This window comes from Tubulanus polymorphus, chromosome 5 (assembly GCF_964204645.1).
Source record: "Tubulanus polymorphus chromosome 5, tnTubPoly1.2, whole genome shotgun sequence".
NCBI classification, from domain to species: domain Eukaryota; kingdom Metazoa; phylum Nemertea; class Palaeonemertea; order Tubulaniformes; family Tubulanidae; genus Tubulanus; species Tubulanus polymorphus.
The window spans coordinates 16,975,729-16,994,101 of NC_134029.1; the positions used below are offsets into that span (position 1 = coordinate 16,975,729).

General features: G+C 36.5%; 1 non-coding gene across 1 annotated transcript; it reads right to left on the reverse strand.

The window, feature by feature from the left end:
• Positions 1-18,128: 18,128 nt before the first annotated feature.
• Positions 18,129-18,246, reverse strand: LOC141906555 (5S ribosomal RNA). The gene has a single exon (XR_012619356.1). It is a non-coding gene; the product is annotated as a 5S ribosomal RNA (ribosomal RNA).
• Between the last annotated feature and the right edge of the window lie 127 nt (positions 18,247-18,373).

Here is an 18,373-nt window from a genome sequence, read left to right on the forward strand (position 1 = left end):
TCGTTTATTCCGTTTGCATCGTTTAAATCATTTAGTTGCATAAAATGTTCGAAGATATCAATATCAATATTAGCATTACTGTGTTTTGCACCAGTCGCGGAATTTAGCATCGCCCAGTACTTTTTCGGATTATTGATTTCGCAATCTCTTAGTTCTTTGATAAAAGCTTCTTTTTGTTTTTTCTTACTTTCTCGGATAATTCTTTTGTATTTCTTGGATGAGTTTTTAAGAGCGTCAAAGTTAGAAGGGGTTGGACGGCCCCTATTACGGCTTTTCCTATAATTATATTCTTTTCGCGCATCCCTACAGCTCCGGCCATACCACTTATTACGAACTGGGGTTCTAAGACTCCTACTTTTCCTGTGATACATCAAATTACATTCTTCTGCACTTTCTAACAAGGAAGATACAAATCTATCAGTGAGCTCATTTATATTGTTCGGAGACTGGCTAACTAGGTCCTGTAGTCCATTCAAAAGTAGATCATTAAGGCCAATATCACATAATTTAGATTCAACTTTCGTGAAAAACTGATCCGATCTATCATTGTCCCACCAAATTGAAGGCTTTTCGTTTACTTGTTCATGGTTCTCATTATCAGCAACAATAGGGACCTTAGAATTCTTAAGTAAACATAGTCTAAGTGGACTGTGCCCATCAGACAGTAAAGATTCAAATGGCATTATCTGGAAATCATAAACAGATTCAAAAAGGTCAATATCACATACAAAATAATCAATAACACTAGTTTCCCTAAAAGTATAATTACCAGACTGGTCACCACCACATCTGCCATTAAGTATAATCAAAGAATGGTTCTTACAAAGATCAATTAGCTGATAGCCGATATTATTAGTTCTTTTGTCTTGATTGTTTCTAATAGCTGGGATATCAAAGTTAATTAAAAGCTGTGAGTCAATAGCAGGGTGTAAATCGTCCTCTATTGTCTGGTTATCAGGTTCTAGAAAGTCTGGTACACATGAGCTGTGAGCATTAAAGTCACCCGTAATTAGCACGTTAAAATCGTTTTCAATCTTTAGCTGTAATAATTCCAACTCTATTTCACTAATTGCTCTATTCGAATAATATTTACTTGTTTCAGGGGGAATATAATCCACTCCTAAAAGTATGTTTTTATTGAACTTAAACAAATCCTTATCTAAACAGTACCAAGATACAAATGGGCACTCAGTAAGTATTGGATCTATCATACTATCTAAACAACGCCTATAAATGATACCGATTCCACCCGATTTCCTGTTCGAAATTTTCTCCCTGTTTTTAAAATGTGATACATATGAATCAGGCAAATCATGACTTAGATTCCCATCTACATCGTCGAGGTGGGTTTCAGATAAACAAATGAGATCATAGCTACGAATAAAATCTTCAAATTCAGGGACACCGAGTTTACTATTAATACCACATATATTGAGACTCGCAAAGTTGATACTTTTGATTGGTTGATTATTATCGACGTCTAATTTGTTTTCTTCACTAATGCTAGCATAATAAGTGTCTAATTGGATACCTTCAACGTTTTCAAGAGGGGAGACATCTTCAATTAAATTATCAATTACATCATAATCATTATTTTCACTATTTACATCTGAGTCATTATTTACATCACGATCATTAATTTCACTATTTACATCAGGATAATCACAGAAAAGAGTAAAACTATCTACATAGTCCAGAGCATAGCACCGACCTTTCGAGAGCAACACTATTCGTTCGAGACATTCGATGCGTTTTTTAGGTTGAGGTTTAGGTTTATTTATTTCGCTCTAACCAAACATTGGTACATAGAGGTTACAAGAATTTGTACAATAAAATTTATAATTTACAAAACTTAAAAACAAGAAAACAGAGATACACATAGAATAATAATAGAGATAACAGATATGTATACATGAATTTTACTTAAGTAGCTTGAGACCAGCATTTACAAATCTTGCGAGATTAATTAATATTTTGTTATTTACAGCATTAAATATTGTGACATTTTAAAAGTGTTTGGTCTATTTACATAAAAAGGTGTTAAGAAAACTCTTCGTATATTGTATAGTTTGGAACACTCAAAAAGAAAATGGAATTCATCACCGATTTTGTTAAGACTACAATATGTACAAATACGTTCGTTTCTATCAATATTTACATTACTAAATTTGTTGGCATCTAATTTACGGCTACCGATCAGAAATTCAGCGAGACTATACATGAGGTGGTTCGGTACAACGGATAAATAGTTTTCATAATCATATTTAAGTTTAAAGATTCTATAATTTACGCATATGTCACTATTTTGCAATTTTTCCCTCCATGTCTGAATGTATCTATCTTTTAGAGATTGTTTTATGATATTTATCGACCGTAGATCGATTACCTGGTCTTGCCACACAAAGTTCAGCCCACAGTTTTGTATAATTTCCTTAATTTGGCAAATCCAATCAGATACATATAAATCTTTTCTGTATAAGTCGTACAAAATATTATACATTACTAGATTCAGCTTTGACTTGTTAGCATTTAAAGTTTTGTTCCAATATTTAATCATTCTAAGTTTAATAGTAGTCGATAAAGGTTATCTGCCAGTCATATCGCCATATATCATAGTATTATGGCAGAATTTTGGTACTTTTAGAACTAATTTACAAAACCTTGTGTGGACTTTTTCTAGTATATCGATATTTTCATGGCCCCATATTTCACACCCGTGCAATAGAATTGGTGCCACACAACAATCAAATAATTTAAAAAGTAAGTCTGGAGGAAGATTACATCTTCTGCCTTTTTGAATAATAGCAAACATTGCTCGAACAGCTTTGTCGTGAATTGCTTTTTTCGCTTTTGTAAATTTTCCATCCCAATTAAACAAAATTCCAAGATAATTGTACTCATCTACTCTTTCCAATGTCTCATCACCGAATAGAAAATCGGGAAGGTTTTTTAATCTTTGCTTCGATCTTGCGAACATCATTATTTTCGTTTTATCAATGTTAACAAATAACTTGTTTACTTGGCAATAATCATATAGTACATTTAAATTGTTTTGTAATTCAAATTCTGATTCTGCAAATAAAATTGTGTCGTCTGCATATAATAATACAAATAATTTCAGTAATACCTCAATTTCTTCTTCAAAACTTTTTTTGTATAGTTTGCTAATAAAGGTGAGTTACTATTGTTATCGTTGAAGAATTTATCAATATCGTTAAGGAAAATAGCGAATAACAGGGGAGAAAGACTTTCACCCTGTCTTACTCCGATGTTTGAAGGGAAAAAATTTGAAGTATCACCTTTAAACGATACACAAGATTTGGAATTCAAATAGAGGTTGTGAACGGTGTTAAAAAAGAGACCTTTTATACCTAAAGCCATCATCTTTTTCCATAAAGCAATTCTCCATACGGAGTCAAAGGCCTTGCGGAAGTCTACGAAGCAACAGAAAAGACGTCTACCTTGATTACGGTATAGCTCAACAATAGATTTAAATGTGAATAGATGATCGGTAGTAGAATACCCCGCTCTAAAACCTGCTTGATTTTCACTTAAAAGTTGATTTACCTTCATAAAACATGTTAATCTATTATTAAGGATATTTGTAAAAAGTTTGCCTAAACAACTAACTAGCGTTATACCTCTATAATTATCCGTACAATTAATATTGCCTTTATTCTTAAATATCGGTTTAATAGAGCCTATAGTCCAGCTTTCTGGGATAATGCCACTCATCAATACAATATTAAAGAGTTGAAGAAAGGATGAGCGTAAGTTATCATCGGAATTTTTTATCATTTCATTACAAATTGGATCCATACCGGTAGCTTTGTTGTTTTTTAAGGAAGAAATGGCTTTATTTAATTCTAGCATAGTTATTTCAGCATTAAGCATAGAGTCATCTATATCGTTTAAAAGTAGATCTGTTTCCGTATCCAAAACTTCAGTCTCATCGTGAGCGTTTAGGTCAGCGAAGTGATTAAAAAAGTCATTGGATGTAAGGGTGACAGTGTCAGTTGGAATGTTAGAATTGCTGTGCGAATTTATCAATTTCCAGAATTGTTTTGGATCTTTTTATTCACAGGATTTTAGTTCATTAATAAATGTAGTCTCGGCGGATTTTTGACGTTCAAACATAGCTTTTTTATAGTTTTTGCCAGCAATTTTCATATCATTTAAATTCGTATCCACTTTGTTATATCTATGTTTGTTCCTACGACTATCAAATATCTTTTTTAGTCTCTTGCATTCATAATCATACCATTTATGTCTCCCTTTAGTGGTTACTTTTCTAGGCCGACTTAATCTGGAAATACCGCAGGAATCTGCAGCTGTGACCATTATATTCGAAAGTTTGTTTGTCAAGTCATCGACTGAATTTTTGTTAATAGTTGTGGGATTTACATTAGTTAAATTTCTATTAAGCTCGGTCAATTCCGCATTGTTAATTAGCGTTCTATATTGTTGAGATTTGTCTCTTTGCCATTTAATAGATTTGATAGGTTTGTGCCTAGGTTTTGTATCAGTAACTCTATTGGCTGGGCAACTTTTATTATTCAATTCAATCGTCACAAGATGGTGACCATCTGAAAATAAAGGATTAAAAGTGTCGACACTTAACTGGCCGATTGATACAAACACGTCTACTGAGCAAACAAAGTAATCAATTACGCTGTTTTCTTTGAATGTATAATTACCCTCTAAATCCCCAGGCGCCCTCCCATTAACAATCAAAAGCTCTAGTCTTTTACAAAGATCAATTAACTGATAGCCAGCTGTGTTGATTCTGGAGTCCTTATTGTTTGTATGGGTTATATTTGCCATTTGGCGGTTGAAAGGATTATTATCATCAAGGTCATTTTCTATAACATAATCTTTAAGTTTACCCGTTCTAGCATTGAAATCACCCCCTATACAAACGAAGACATCCCTTTCTATTTTTTGAAATGCAATTTCTATTTCAATGTCGTCGAATTTATAGTTGTTAAAAAACTTCGAGCCTTCTGGTGGAACATAAATACTACCTAAGAGAACGTCTTTCTCAATATTAAACACACATTTATCAATTTGGAGCCATAATATGTCCTTATTTTCGGTTTGTATTTCTTTGACATATTTACTATATTCGCTTCGGTATATTATCCCAATTCCGCCAGATTTTCTAACGGCTAGATTATGTCTGTTCTTAAAAATAGCACTTTATCCGCTAGGTAGTTGTTCTTTAACTAATTCCGAGTCGCACGCATCGAGTTTAGTTTCCGATAAACAAAAAAAGTCAAATTGTGTTATAATTCGCCAGTCAGGTGATTTCATTTTGTTAAATAATCCACAAACATTTAATGCCGCAATCCGTATGTTGGTCTCGGCAACATCCTATTCGCGGTGCGTCGGGCGCGGCGCGTGGGTCGCCCCACGAGGGAACACTTCTTTACCGTTTACGATTAGTTTATCTCTAACGAATTTCACTTTATAACCATTCTTTTTCGCATCCCGATATTCACCCATTCGCGATTTTCTCCGATCCTGCCATTCTTTTGGAATTTGTTCGGACATTCCAAACGAGGTTCCAGTCAGATTACGACCTGCGCTAAGAACTCTTTCCTTGTCGGTGTATTTATGGAATTTCGCTACTATCGGTCTGTTTTTGTTTCGCGTTTATGTCCTCCCAATCTGTGTACTCGATCGAGTACCGGTTTGAAGTCCGCAATTCCTAGATCATTTTCTATGAATTTCTGTATTTTGTCATTGCAGTCCTCATTTTCCTCTTCTTTGATCGAGTAGAAGATCGCATTTTCGCGCATAGATCTCCACTGCAAATCCAGTAACGCTTCATGATCCGCTCGTTGCTGTGCTAGGATAACCTCTTTCGCTTCACTATTTTCCGCTACGTTTTTTTCTAATCGTTGGTTTTCTAGCTTTAGCTCGTTGATAGTTTCATGACAAAATTCTAACGATTTCGTCAGATTGGCGATCTCCGCGATTAGATTATCTAGTACATCCAGTTTATCGAGCTTCTTTAGTTGGCTAAATATTTCCGAAATTGCCGAATGTACATCCAACTCGTCTTGCGATTGATTTTTATTCTTGGCTCGCAGCTTTGTATCTGGTGAAGATCTATTAGATTTCGTGGTTGGTGCCATTGTATCTGTAGTTGTCGTGTTGAAATATTAAGAGAGCACCGAAAACGCGTCTGCATTCGTTAACCACGTTGGATTTTTTCGCGCATAGTTCCCCGGTAGCGCCGCTACTTAGCAATAATAAGAACTAATGTTATTGACGATGTTTTGTTAAGTGGAAAGACGCCGAGTACCAGTATATATCCGATGTTCGAATCCCCAATTTCTTCAGGATGTTTTGATTTTAAAATAGCGATCGTTTTAATAGATTTGGTGTACCTTATTAAACTTACCCACCGGCACCACACCTGCCGGATGTGAAACAGGGGACGTCCTATTCCAATGACGCTAAAGATTTAGTGTGAATTTTATGGTACTGTAACGGCGGTATGAATAAAATCAGCTTATAGACTGAGAGTAAAGTATTTTAAGGCAAACTCTAATGGGCTGTTGCATATCGTCGAAAGACTTCTCATCCATCGATACTTGATAAAAATGAAATAAAAAATCTAGTTCCAATTATCTCATGTAAGCGTACAATTTATTTTGAAAATCTCAACCATACATCAAAACATTTTAAAGCCTTCTATATCAAATGCAATCTTTTGCTAACATAAACAATGGACAAATGGCCATATCTCTATCATATTAATTACATCACGAATGCTAAATATTGCGATATTAATTGAAATCGTTCAACCAACAAATGAATTTAGTTAACATAATATCATCACAAACCATTCATATCCTTGGCAAAGGACTTATAAGCTTTTAGAATATCCAAACAGGAAAACTTTAGTTTCATTTCTATGCGAGTAGAAATACATTATCATTATAACATCCATATCGTTGCATTACATATAACATCCATATCTTTGCATTATATATATGTTTATAATGTCATATCTCTTAATAATAATCAATCCAATAATTAAATCAATAATACTAATTTATTTATAAATTAATAATTGATAATTAAACTATCAACTCTGCTATAATTGAGTTACACATGAGGTAAAAAAATTATGACATAAAAACTCCTGTCAGAGTAATAGAAGTAACTGTCTAATACATGAAATAATACATTTTATACAATGAACTGAGCTCTGATGAAAATATTCAATCTGAGATCTTACGAATGATGTTATTTTAGCCCTCTACTTCTGAAAACTGAATAGCGCGCTGTGAACTTCATCTTCAAAACAAATTTGTTGAAAGGCAGTGTATCGAAAAACTGTACGTACAGTGCACTGCGAACTGAACGCGGCGTCTTCTCACTTAAAAAATTATTGACTTGACAGATTAGTTCGATTTTCGACCGCAGCGGCGCTCTACGACATTGGACAAAAGAAACTTTCTACCTTTTGCCGATTTGATACTCACAAAATTATTTCAATGAAACGACCTTGAGATGATCGCAAAGCGAGAAAAATCCCGCAAAATACTGTCCGTACAGTGTCGCCCCTGTGTTATTTAGCCGCATTACACAATTTGACGTTACGCTTACACATTTTGGCGGTGTACTATGACATTTTGTCAAAGTACAGACAAATAGACGAAACGCTGATTTTTGGCGGGAATGGCCGCCCATAAAAACCAACATGCCGACAAACCGAAAGTTTACCTACGTACTCACATAGCGAGGTTCTGACATACCAGCAAACTATTGAATTATTAGTATGAGGCCGCGTAAGATACATTGATTTTTTACTACTTATGAATAAATATAATGGCGAGAGTCGAGAGACTCCTCAGATCGTCTTTTTTTCATATTTTTTTTGATAGTCATAGTGACATCAGATCAGGCAAATTGCATTTGACCAGGAATCGTCATATCTCTTCGTATATGGAAAGCGACGACCGGTTTTTTGCGAGTTGTGGCCCAACGATCGGTTTTAGGACGGTAGAAACTACGACGCAACAACTGCTCGAAATAGCCAATCGACTCAAAGACAGTATTTTCGTGAATCTCGAAAGCGTTATGAATGATATAGTTCGTCCACTAAATTTTGAATGCTGCAACCAACTAAAAGTTAATAGCGCCTAATAAAAGTCGTCAATTCTTTGACGGTAGAGTACGTTAAGGGAACCGATGCTTTCAACGTGGTATGGCCGTAGACAACGAAATTGAAAAATCTACCGCTTTTGAATATCTCCTCAGATCGTCTCTTTTTCCAGAGGTCATATTTTCAGCACAATCCTTCTAACCTTCACCGCGTAATTAGAACGTTTTATTAACTGCCAGTCCGGCCCACCAATGGACAAACTGCAGTTGTAACTGAAAATGCGTACTGATATCGTGACTAAAGAACGACAAGATATACTTTATTTTCGATAAATGAAAATCATCATATTCAGTATTTTTGCGTAATTTTTTTAATGGTTTTACGATAGGAAAACTATAATTCATCAACTGACAAGTGTAGTCTTCAATGGCCAATGTCGTTGTTGAGGAAATAAGGCAAATAGGAAATGATTTTATCGGAAAGTGGCATGCTTAGAAGCGGAGCCAGTTGCAACGAGTTACACATGCTCTTCTTCAATTTCTGCAACGTGCTGTGAAAAGCTAGATGATAGTTGAGCACAGTCATCCCTGACGGTCGATCGATTGGAATTCGACCGGCCTAGCAATCAATTATCGATGGGCGATAACGGCAGCACCTTATGGTGTAAGGAGGTTGTACGCCCTTAAAATGAGGCGGTTCATTATTGATGTACTGGTTTTAAAATCCGCTAGCTAAATGAGCATTGCCGGCAGCACCACAAGGCCGCCCTTATACTAGCCACAGTAACAAGGAAGCCGCTCCCGTTATCGCCGCGCCGATATGTTGGTTTGTCATCGATTGAGGTGTCTCCATGGAAAGTTTCCAATGGGGTACCCGCAGTGCTACTTGACATTCGAGGATTCCACTAATGGCATGCGAGGATCCGCCAGGTTTGCTAGTAGATCGTTGGTCATCCGCGTTCGTTTTCTTCTACATTTCAATTAATCAGTAATACACGACGCGTAACCAACGTTGGTTTTTCATCGGTAATTTTAATGTCGTTGTATTTAGTCTCTTTGTTAGCCTAGTAAAAGGCTTCAGTGTTTTGTCGATTGTAACGTAAATCGGAAAAATCCGGAATTCGAGATTTAACGAATTTCTTATCATTTTATATACAAATGTATCCATATTGTTTGTCGAGTGAGAGAGTGCTAATTCTCGACGAGTTAAAATGCGAAAACGTCGGGTCGCCCGGCCTAGAATGCGTATAAGCTCACGCCCGTGTCATTCCAATGCTTGTCGAGTCGCGGTTTAAAACAGCTAGCGAGGGTTCCTCGGCCACGTTGGTGGGCAACTTGTTCCACTGGTTTGTTGCCCTGTGTTGCAGATAATTTCCGCGAATGCTCGTTTTATATCTCAGTTTTAGAATCATGAGGCTGTGACCACGGGTACGAATACTTCTCTGATGCGGCGGTACGAAATTTTGCGAAACAGAATAGAAGTTATGGAACAGCTTATAAACCTCGATCGATATTGAAGTCTTTGCCTGTATAAGGGAGCGATCGAATGTGTTTAATTAGCTTAGTACCCGGCGTTGGATCGCTTCTAGTTTCATAAATGTGAAAATACTACGTTCATAAATGATTCATAAATTCATAAATGTGCGCAGCGCTAAATGCGTACGCAAAATGCGCTCGTGTGCGGGGGCCTTTAGGAACCGGAATTCATCTAAATGTCTGAAGGAGTTCCTAATTACGTAAGGCATACTATGTAATTAAGTCTCAATGAACTTTTCTCATAAATGGATCAAAGATTCATGAAAATCATATATAACCGATATATCTGAGTACAAGAATGAAATTATATTGCATATTAGGGGCTATATTGGGGTGATAAATTAGTAGTTTGCATAGAGGGAGGGAAGCCAGAGTTCAGGGCAGTGGCTGAAGTTAGTAAACAACCTACGTAGATGCTTACGTTGCACATAAGACACTGAATAGAAGATAGGTGAAAGTGACGTGAGTATCTGCGTAGGGTTGCTGGTTATAGCGGCAGCCTTGAGCTCTGGTATGGCTAGGAAGTGAACAAGTAATAAACTCGTGACGTATAACATATGTAGAAGTATACGTCACGAGTAACATGAAATAATATAAAAAGGGAGGGTCAGCACAGTAAGGGAGAGAGAGATGCTAGAGTGGCGGAGAAGCCTAAAAATACGAGCTGTAGGAAGGAATAAGAATTGTGCGGGAAAATAAAGAAAGAACGTAGACCCACGAGAAGAGTTGTTATTATTCCGGAGTCAGAGGGATATCACTTATCGGATTAATCGGAGCCAACAACGACAACACGAGGGGAGAACGCAACGCGGCCCCCACAACAATTGGTTGAGAAACTCAACCCCACAACATTGTTGGAGAACCGAAAGCAACCCCACAACAGCTGTCGTGATAATATATGGATTGAGGAGTCTGGAAATTCAGTTCAATGTTCATTGAAAATGAACTAATTTCGACAACGGACGACCTATTGCTTGTCACGCCATCTGGCCCCATTACAGTAACGGTAACGTTCCGAGTAAAAAAAAAAAAAACGAAACAAAAAACTGTTTGCCGACATTTCTTTTCCAGATTCATTAAATCGATTGTAGACATGTTGTTTGTGTATGAGTGAGATCACAGATGGAGGTCGTATATGTGTATGCCAATGTCGTATACATATTGAACAAGAAAATTAATTTTAGAAAATTATTTGACGCCTGGGAAAAAAATGTAGAATCTTATGGGCTAAGCTAATGTGGAATTGCAAATTTGAAATCGAAGTTTTAAGAAATTTGGGGAATGATGAGATTTGGCGATTGGGTAGATGATACAGGTCTTCGACTCTAGTAGTGGTTTAAATTTTTTTATTGAAAATTCTCAATAATTGATCGCGAACTTGCGACCGACTTCATTTACTTATGCCTCTAAGCTGGTCTGCAACTTCATTGCCTCCATGGATGAAGAAAGAGCTCTTCTGATGTCTGCTTCATTATGACTTCGAGCATATCGTGTGGCCTAGCCAGCCGGCCCGGTCCCCGGGCCCGGGCCACGCGTTTGGCTGTCACTCGATTTCCTAGAGTCTTGAGTCTGGGTGGGTTGAAGTAGACATTGTCATTTAAAATAACATGCTTATGTTGTTCTGTATGAATTACCCGTGTGTCATGTATGTTGTATTAATTTATTTTAAAATTTGTATTTATTGAATTTGGGAATTTTATCCCGGAATTTCAATGTAATAAGGATCAATAAAGAATTGAATTGAATTGTCACCTAATACACATGCCATCAGAGGACACAGAGCCGTATATGACAGCTATGCTACTATAAATTGCTAATCTCACGAAACTTGCATAATCCTAATATCAAACATATTTTCACAAACGATTGAATATTGAAATTATGTGTTTACACATTTTCATATTGACCGCTTGTAGCCGCTGATGAAATTCACGCCGGCCCTACACACATCGTAGATAGCTTCGTCATTCCACCGGCATGCCCACGTCAGGGTCTGACTTTTATATCAGACTTCCGCATCGTGTATACATCCGCCATTTAACCGAATAATCCGATTTACTTATCATTTCTATTTATGCCTGCCGCTTCTGATATAATCATTCATCCTTTACTATTACAATACGTCTTCTAATGATATTCAATGCAATATAACATTTCGACGTTCAAATATAGGTCATTATATAATCACAGGAAGCCATTCTACATCTATGTCAATAATATTTTGCCAGATAGCTTGTTTGTGTACACATAAACCTGTGACGTTTTGCACATCGATTTACGGCTGTCGTTTGTAAAATGACGCTGAATGGTTAGCATTGTTTAGGTTTCATAATGGTAACGTTTTATAAGGCGTCAAAAAAGGTTCAAATATACGTATACCGTATATCTACCACGATAATATGGTCTTCATCAAATGAGCATCTGTGCAAAACATAAATACATTTAGTTAATAAATGCATAAGATGGAATTACATTATTGTATGTGTGCGTACGCAACATAGTTTCATGGCAATTGTTATGTACCGGTACAATAAAAAACCTAAATCTATTTCGCTAACGTCTCTAGCCATAAATATCTTGTTTATTGAACTGTCTTCCGAGGGTGTGGCATTATTATTGCATATTTGACCCTACGGTACCAACCAGGTTTGCACAATAGGTAATAATTCAGTGATACCGATAAAGGGTGTTTTGAGAAAGGAAGAAATATATCTTACAAGTAACACGATGGCATCGCCACCCTTGTTATTAATCCCCTTGAGTATTAATCAACTTAAAGTAAAAGTAAAACAAGTAATGTTATCAACAAATGTAAAAGATTGAATTATTGTATGTCCTGTATCACAGAACAAGCATCTCTTACCCCGACTGAAATGATACCAAAAATAGTATCTGATAAGGGCCGTGAAAACTATTTCACCATCGATCAGCCTCTTATGTTCATCGGCATTTCGTAGATTTCATTATGAGAAGACAATAATTTCGTATTTAAATGTATCAGCCACAAATCAGCACGTACGTATCTGTGTGTTCACATCTTTGGAGAGATCCCCTCTCAGTTAGATTCAACATCCGTGTCAACAAATCTTTAGCTATATTTAAAGTGAAAACGTTGAGACGAAACGACTGAACCCACCAACTTATTCGAGAGCGACGTCACATCTTCATTTGCTCTTTATACTTTCTGCTTATATATGATTTGTGTTCGAGAGGTAAAACCTTGTTCAGTCCGGCGATAATCATACAAAATGCATTAAATCATTTTCTTAATGACATTATACCATAATTAATGACCGTAGTATTTTACCAGTAATTTTTATTTTCCCTATTAATGATCGAATTTTCATACTACGATTCCCCCTAATTGTTAGTTATGTAATTTTGTGGTTTTTTGCTATTTGCTATGTAATTATTTGTGGAACAATACTAAACTGAAACGGGAACTGTTATACACAAACGTGCGTGAAGTGAAAATACGTCAGGTGTAATCATGTTAATGTTTATATACCTCCGCCTCTCGGTTCAAATCAGGTTTATGCAGGCATAGGCTTACAAATCAAATTGGCTATAGTTTTAAGTTAGTTAGCGCAGTTAATGAATAATCATCATTTGTTAATTATATCAAAAAACAAATTCTTGAAAAAAATGATACAACACAATTACATAATACTGTATGGCGGATACATGAAGATAATTCAAGTATAAATACATTAAATACATAATATACCAAAGGTAATTGAAAGCCTTTCCACATAGATTTACGACATACATGGCATATATTTCTGTGGTCACACTGCACATAGTTAGATTACCCGTTCATCAGTTGAAGAGGGATATTAAAGTCTTTCAGAAAGATTGCATGACCTACTAGCACTGGATATTAAGTGGATGAATCTCTCTTTGTTCAGGTTTGTCCAGTAAGTTATTGGTAAATAGCTTTGTGCAGAAAATGCAGGACAGATTAAGGCAAAATGGTACTCGTCCTCAATTTCATTCAGATTACAAATCTACAAATCCAATTAGTATATGGTATCTTGGGTCTGGCCCAACATCCAGTTTCGACTAACAGATCATGACTAGAACATCTAAACCTTGCAATCCTTATACGTACGTCCTTATGTAAACCTAGATATGATTCACAGATTACCCCCTTCTTAAATTCACGAAAATAATTGGCTTTAGATGAGTTTTATTAAAAAGTATGCCATATAATTGCTGCTTGAACTGATCAAGCATGCTAAGCTCGACTGAGCGCAATAACCACTTTTCATTGTCAACTCGCTGGTCTAACCAGAATTGGCCATATCCATATAAATCCTGATCGAGTTTATACGACATGATTGTTCACGTCAAATGACAGTCAACTGTAACTTTTCACCTCAGTAAACAGCCTTCTTGCTTAACGTCCAATACGATGGATTGTGCTTACTTAAAACTGTGACTCTCCCTTGTGCTTGACGTATCTATGTGTCTTAATATGGCATTGGCCTAATATGGCGGGTGGTGCTAATTTAAAGTAATTGAATGTCAAGTTGACATCCACAATAATCATATTAATTTTAGCCATCAGACCGAAATCAGTTGAAATATACACCTCATTTGTACTTCTGGTTAATCTGGGCATGATATATGGCATTTTATATTTTCAAAATAGCCCACGATAGCCATTTTTGATTTTTCGAATGTCAATGGCATCCCTCTCCAAACTAGTAATATATCATCTTTTACGATTAAGCACACTAAAATGGAAATAGATGTCATTTGTACTTATGGCTTATCTGGGACCTGATGGCAATTCAGATTTTTCAAAATCTGACGGTGACCATTTTTTAATTTTTTTTAGGTCAAGGTCATCTCCAAACCATTAATTTGTCATTTTATATGATATAACACACAAATATTAGTGGAAATAGATAACTCATTTGTACGTCTGGATATCTGAAGCCTGATAGGTGATTTTCTATACTTTTAAAATCTCCGACGGTGGCCATGTTGGAATTTTCAAGGCCAGGGTCATCTCCAAACTATGAATATACCATTCCATATGATCTAGCACACTATAGTTTGTTGAAATAGACACATATGTTGTTCCTCGGCTTATCTGGGGCCTGATATATGGCATTTCACATTATTCAAAATTGCCGATGATGGCTATTTTGGATTTTAAAAAGTCAAGGTCATCTCTCCAAACTATTAATCAACCATTTCCCTTGATAAAGCACAGTCAGTAGAAATAGATACCTCATTTGTAATGATGCCTTCTCTGGGGCCTGAAATATGGTATAAATATGATTTCTATTGTGGGTGGTGGCCAGCATTTTCAAAATGAAGACTGTATATTGTATAAACATACGTATATACAATACCCACGTACCTGTGCCGCTTTCTTACTGACTTTTTATCAGTGTGCATAGGGAATGACCCTGCTATTTTTTTGATTGGTAGATTTCGTTTGATTTGTTTTGATTTGGGCCCTCTCGTTTGACCGTGACACATCCACGGACCTAACATGCACCGTAGATTAGAAACACAAATCTGCCCCCGGTACAACTTCTACTTTTAGGCAAACTCATCACCACATACGAAGTAACAAATTGCACCCTTCATTGGAGCTGCACCGTGGATGTCATCAAGTGCGCTCATCTGAATAATTTGCGTAACGAAATATTGTGCTATTTTTAATCCAGTCAACAACAGGGACAATCATCTTCGGGGACTTATACATCGATACCCGAGAAAAACTACAATAAACTTTCGGACTATTTACACGTGGAAAACAACCCAAGAAAACTATAAATGGACAAAATTGTCTTCAACCTTGCAATAGCGGTATAATTATTTCCAAAATCTCGATTTATTAAATTAGGCAGCCGACAAAATTAACTTCAATCATTCGCCTGCCGGTTCTGGCTGGTTACGAAATTGCCAATTATGCACTCCAATTTAAACAAAGAATTTTGTAAGATCGACAGCCGATAACAGAACTATGAATGTGCTTCGATTTTCGATTTCAGAATCAAACTCCTGATACGCTTCCGGCCGGTGTGGTGGGTTTGTACGGGACACCTAATCAAAGCAAATCAAATCAAACGAAACCTACAAATCAAACAAATAACAGGGTCAATCCCTATTTTAAGATCAAACAAGCATTTAATTTCAGATAATCATTCATATAGCCTTGTTAGTGGTAGCCTTGACTGGCTACCACTCAATAAACGAGTAAACCTTCATTATCGATTTTTCTCAAAACTAAGGATTTTAATTCTCCGCAAGCAATGCACACGTCGTGTGGTAACTTTCAATTGGATTCGGTATCTGCACCAAAATTCTTCTGGATTTGTTTTTTACTATATACGCTCTTTTTACTGAGCATTGGTTTTGGGAGCAGGAACTGATGAATATGGAGATACCCATACGTAAAATGTCATATTTGCCGTTTTTATTTAGTTTATTTAGAACTTTCTTCAGTGAATTATGATGGTGAATGTGTTGTCAATGTTATGCTTTTTTGACCGTTCGTCCGATGGTTGATGATTAAGGGACGGAGACGAATCGTGACAGATATACCGTTAAAAAAGTTTTGATTTACCTGGTGCAAGAGCAAAATCAACTTGTTATTAATAAGACAAACAGATGGAATAAAGTGCGCAAATCTGTGCCATACGCGACCTGTGCCGACCCGGCGCCTGAGGTGTAATGCCTGAGGTAATGCAAGTTGTGACATATCAGGTGCCGATTTAAAAGAATGTGGATGATATTAGATTATTTCTATGGCACTTTTTCAGCAACCAATTGTATGGTCCCAATCGAACCCAGAAACTAAAATCCCTACATTTCGTCATCTCTTCATTTATCAATTTTTCGCTCTGGTGTTCTTCGAAGAGCGGAATAAGAATTTCATTTGTTCCTTAAAGTTTCTACTGTACACATAATAGAATATGCCGTTCACAGCCGAATTCATGGCTTGAAAAATTTCATTTAAAAGTAATATCCGCCAGGTAATAGACCACGGAAAATAAAGTCCTAAAACATTAAATAGCATATCAGGGAAAACTGACACCATAAAAATGGCGACAAATACCATTCTGTGAGCCGTTCCATCTTTATTTTGTTTACTCGCATCTACACCGGTCAGCTGTCTCCTAGTACTAGCGTGAATTTGTAATTTGATTATCATAACCAAATTCAGAAGTGGTATGAGAGAGAATGGCAGGTAAGTCGAGAAAATGATTTTCAACAAATACGAATATTTTGGGGGACTGTAAACCTGTTTGGCACCGGGGACAGTGAGGCCGTATGTACATGTCCCATTTACATACGCAACAATTCTGTTCTGCGCCCGATACGAAGTTACTCCACACCATATAAGAATCCAAACGGCTGAAATTGCGTAACAATGTTTCAAATTCCAATATCTCTTTGCTTTAAGCGGAAAACATATGTGAAATGCTCGATCGAACGTCACCAGTAAGGTCAAACTGTTGCGTATGTCAGATCCCCATTTTGAGATAATATTGCCAGCTATGTTAAGTTCAGTGGCTCCCAAACCGACGTTTAAATACAGTCCGATCTTTCCATAGCGAATAAGTTTCAAAACCCAAGTAAAATGGTTATAAATAATGATAGCGATACAACAGACAATATCAAAAACAGCCAGTAACAATAAGATGAAATGCGAAGTTGCCGAATTATTCATTTTATGAAGTCGATAAAGCACGACCAACGTAACCGAATTGGTGATGAGACCGAACCATCCGACCGGTCCTATCACCGTAACAGCAACAAGATTCCAAACTCTGCTAATGCGAGGCAAGCATTTGTCTATAAGTGATGCGTTCAACATTATTGCTACTGAATTGCTGTCGAGTGCGCGATGGCAAAATTATATATCAGGTGAACACGCCCAGAATTCTGGAATGTTTTTTTTTGTATATTGTAAAGACAATTGTTCTGTACTTCAGAAGATACATATTGAAAATTGACACCGTGATATATATACACGTAGTAATAGATATCTATCATTGCGCATCCACTAAACCAAGTGAAGCACATGAAAAGAATTTAGTCTGGACTGAAGTTCTAGGACCATTTCTATTCTTAGCTCTTTTGGGCCCGTCTTTCTAACATAATTTGGAAAAATTTTTAAACATATTTCTATTCGGCTTCTGCTAAACTACGTAATTGCTACCAACTAGAACTTAAAAGGGGTGAATAAAAGTTGACAATCGTTCGTAGAGCGTATTAGGTTGGATTTGCCAGTCCCAAAGTGTTTGGGGTTACAATGACGGGTCATAAGTCGAGCTGAACCTGGTATCAGTAAAAATGTGATTTTGTAAATGAAAACAAGGGAAATTCGGGCGATTATCTTTTCACTCAAATTCGTGAAGACAAAAACACGAGAAACACGCACAACGGCTTTTTGAAACGTTTTATTGTGAATTTTTGAAATAGATTAATGAAAATGGTGAAAAAGTCTACAGCACCCGGTATTCCCAGGCGGTCACCCATCCAAGTACTAAGGGGCCCGACATTGCTTAACTTCAGTGATCGGACGAGAACCGGTGCTTTCAACGTGGTATGGCCGTAGACAACAAAACTAAAAAATGTACCGCTTTTGAATATCTCCTCAGATCGTCTCTTCTTTCAAAATCATATTTTCGGCACAATCCTTCAAAGTTTAACCGCGCGAAAATCCAAAAAGTTTTTCTCGCGATGA